Here is a 4,400-nt window from a genome sequence, read left to right as displayed (position 1 = left end):
GTTTGGATTTACTGCATCACTAGCCTCCCAAGCTTTAAAACCCTATTATTTGCACTATTTCGAATGACTTGAAAGATCTAACAAAGTAGAGGCATTAACAAATTCTGTGTTTATTGCATCATACACCTAAAATATGCTTAGCCAACCTAGTAAAAGCAGGATTTAAAGGGGTGAAAGGACAGGCTCACTGGTCAGGGTGAGATCAGACACTCATGTCCCACAGAGCAAGGTTTCTGTGTGTCAAACAGAATCAAAGAACTAGCGGGTGCCAAAATGGTATAATTTAATGTCATAGGAGAGGAAATTTGGAGATAATAACAAATGAGAAAGCCATTAAAAAAAAAGAGGGGGAGGGCAAACAGGCAAGGTCACCTCAGCGCATCTTCCCAATTTTGTCAAGACAGTAAGAATAGGTGAGCTCTCCCTGGGTGAGGTTCCTAATCCAAAATACCCCCCACATTATGCTCTTGTTCCCAGATTCCTCAGGAAGGTTTTAGGGTGGAACTGAGCTGTGGTTACAGAGGGGGAGTGGCCACTGCTGCTGTGGTCCCTGCCAGTCTCCCCCAAAGGTTCATCATTAACCTATAGATCCACAGCATTTATATTCTTTCTCTCACTATCTAGGTGGTCAGTGCTGCCCCTAAGCAACATCTCGGTCATTTTCTGCTATAAAGCTGAAATTGCATCACAGATGTGTAACTCACTGCAACAAACAAGGACATTTCAGTACCTCTGAAGGTCAGATACCTTTGGGAGGATGTCTAATACATGATTTTATTATCTAGAGCATAAATACGAATTGCCCTTATGGAATCAAAGACGTCCAAATGATAAACAAAACACTGGGATTGGTTTGGGGGCCACTCATCATCAACAGAAATGCTCCAAACTGAGATGCCCTGTTTACTGACCCACATAATGTTAAAACTACACAAGAACATTTCTAAAACTTCTGGAGGTTGATTAAAACCTTTTACTTGGATGTTTCTGAGAGACTACAAAGAATTACTACATATGTCTTAAATTTATAAAAGCCATCGTGGTCTCAAACAGAAAACAATAGAGTGGCCTAATCCTGGGAGTCAGGCAATGAGTAATGAGAAGCAAGTTCCCCCTTGCACCAGCATCTGTCTGTCCGAATTGCTCCCATTTTATCTCTTTCCTCTCAGTCTGCTTGATCCAGTAACTCGAGGCTAATATTCTCTTCCCTGATGGAAGTCCATCTAGTTCTAGAGACACTAAGCCACCAGCAAAACCATCCATGTGAGGAAGACACTATCCAAATGCAACCCAACAACCCAAATCTTACATGAGACTCAAGTTGGGCTTAAAACTGAAGCAAATGTTTGAGGCAGTCTGTGGATGGAGGAATGGCCCTGAGTTGCAGTCTTTCCAAAGAGGGCAATTTCCCAACACAAAATTCAACTACACTTCAAGTATATTCTTGGAGTGAATCATCACTGAAACATATTTATAGGGAATAATTGCTTTCGTGCAGAAGAGATTTTTTTTTTCAGTTTACAAATCCTATCACCCACCACACGAATTATCTATAAGACAGGATCCTCACTGCATCCCTTTTAAAATGGCTCCTGCATCAGAATATTGCACAAAAGCAAATTTCCTTCCAGCCTTTCTTTGATTAAATACTAAAGGAGTGATCTTAGCAAAACAGAATTTGTTCTAAACAATAGTGACTCTTGCTTGAAATCAGATCTTTAAACTTCAAAGAATAAATAATAACTCACACCACAGTGGTTGTCACTCCTTGGCTCCATCATTCAAATGTTTCTGCTGCCCTGAGAACCCCATTCCATTTTAAGAGCATGTTGTATTGACTCTGATATTTGTACTTAATCATTGTCATTTTGGAAAACTTTCTCCATCTTCTGGCCGAGGTTCCTTTAGAGAAACCCTGATATTTCCAATCTAAAAGCTACTTTTCACCGTCTTAAGGGGAAATATATTCATTTTCCTGTGGCTTTCATTCTAAAAATTCCAAATTTTCTAGTGAAAGATGTCTTCAGAGAAATCAAGTGGTTTGTATTTTTTAAAAACAACTTATACTTATTTTCACACTCCTAAAAATAGTATAAACTTACTACCTTATGAATTAAAACTAGAAAAAAAAATCCCTATTTATTAGGGTTCATACTCCACTGAAGTCCTCTTCAATTAAATGTGTATTTAAGCTATCCTCACACACAGCAAATCGAGTTGCAGCAACTAAATAATATGGACTCCATTTTCATTAGCAAAAATTGATTTTTCACTGAGTTCTTCAATAGTGCCTGAAAATAAAAGTATGCTATTTAAAGAGAGCTTGTGAAATTTCAGGAATGTCATATATCGGTAAACAATTCAGAACTACATGTGTAAAAAAGTAATTAATTTGTTGAGCTAATGAAAAACAGGTTCTCCTACAGTTATTTTTGTCTCTAAGCCAATTCTGGGGTGATCTTCCCTGAATTCAGAAAGGCACTTGCAGTTTTGTCCCAATGGTGGTCATGAGTGAAGTCCCATTTCTTCATTCCTGCATCCTGCTTAGCTTCCAACATCTGGCCAATGGGCAGATACCCTGACAATAAATTTGCACCGTGCAGAGGCTCTGACAAAGGAAAGAGGGAGCAGTAAGTGGAACAATGGTGCAACAGGGCACCAGCTTCCCTGCTCACCCTCCCTTGTCAGGGTAAGTCCGTCCACATTGGCCTGAAGCGACCTTGGAAGAAGCAGTGAGGGCAAGAAACTTCCCTTCACTTCAATGGATTTTTTTTTCAGATTTGTGTTTTATGTAAAAATTCAGGTTTTATTTTTACTTATTCTTCCATTGGCAGGAGCTGATGCCAAGAACTTATAGGCAAACAGTAACTTTTGTTCTCCACCTCTTAACTGAACAAAAACACACACCATGTAGCATTATCATTAGGCAAGATTTGCTTTTTTACATTTCACACAAGAATGCAATATTATCCTTTCTTGAAGAAAATGCCCAGATTACCAAGGAAACTATCTTTGGTGGAAGGGTTTAATAAGCATATTTTATTTAAATAAATCCTCCAGGAGGAAATGGGAGAATTCATTCCTTCACTTAGAAGAAGACTCTGTAAGTAGTTATCTGTCAAATTTCTCCGTGCAGCTCACCAACATTTCCTTATTGGAAACATCAATACTTCCCCATCATAGTTCCCAAAATGACTTTGAAGTCTCAAAATTCTGTGTCTCCTTTGGCTTACTTCTCTCTTGATTCCACCCAGGCTGTATTCATGGTTTGCTTCATATCATCATCTCCATCTTCATAAATTTTCTTTAGAACATTCATCAATCCCTCACTAGGATCCATTTCAGTGTTGTGGGAGGGCTTTTCCTTCTCTTTGCATTCTTTATCACCTGAGTCTGGTAGTCCCACCACGTGTCTTCTGGCTTCTTTCTATGTAAGATAAGAACTGTATCTGTCTTGACTTTTTTTGAACTGCCTTCCACAGAGATGGGTTTCAAGAGTCATGGAGTAACTCTTCCCATTTAGACTCTACCAAAAGATCAAATGACCTCTCTGTGAAATGCACCTGCACATTCTCAATGGGGACTTGATGAACTCCAGTTAAGGTAACGTAGATTTTCACAAACTTACCTGAATGATCCCATCCGTAATTACTGATTTTCATTGTATATTCCATTGTAATGGGAGCAACCACAGAAGCTGGCTTTTCATTGTCAAAAGAGTTCTGCTTTTCTCTCTGATTTCTGATGCATCTTGTTCTTGATTTCTGTCTCAATCTTGGATTTTTCAGCTGTGAAGGCATCACATACTCTTTTTCCAGTGGCCTTTTCCAGCAGCACCTTCACCCCTTCTAGATCCTTCTGTAGCTCTTCCAAAGCTGAGGCCACGGTCAGGCTGGATCAGGCAAGGCCCAAGCTGCAGCCACACAGAGGAGAACAAGAAACACCACACCAAGCACATGCACCTGGACACAGAGCCCACCAGCTTGAGTTGCAGCCCACTTCAACGAATTTTGTTAAAGTGGTCCAGAGTAGCCCTCAAAGTTTTTAGTCTTTACTGCAACTAGTGATTCTGGAAATTCTGTATAAGAAGGAGACATTTTCTCTATAAAACCAGGTCATAATGACCACAGCCATCTTCCTTCTAGAAATCTTTGCTATCTCCTCTGCTAATCTCAGTGTAGTACCTCACATGCTCTGTCATGGGGTCAGGGACAGCTAACCATGCTTCAGGTATATGAAGGCCCAGATGCAAAGACATACAAAGAGGCAGAGCCTTGGTTTTATTCAGTAAACCAGCTCAACCAAATTATAGTAACTAACTATAATAACAATTGACTCCTGTTCTAGGTCCTCTGTCATATCCTCAGATGCTCACCCATGCCCTTCCATGCATCCTAGCA

The 4,400-nt window shown here is 39.9% G+C and overlaps 1 pseudogene; it reads right to left on the bottom strand.

Annotated features, from left to right (window-relative positions):
• Positions 1 to 3,205: 3,205 nt before the first annotated feature.
• Positions 3,206 to 3,879, bottom strand: LOC110588624 (annotated as a pseudogene).
• Positions 3,880 to 4,400: the final 521 nt, after the last annotated feature.

This window comes from Neomonachus schauinslandi, chromosome 2 (genome assembly GCF_002201575.2).
Source record: "Neomonachus schauinslandi chromosome 2, ASM220157v2, whole genome shotgun sequence".
Taxonomy (NCBI): Eukaryota; Metazoa; Chordata; class Mammalia; order Carnivora; family Phocidae; genus Neomonachus; species Neomonachus schauinslandi.
The sequence above is the reverse complement of the archived record's forward strand: the minus strand, read 5'-3'. Positions and strand labels throughout refer to the sequence as shown.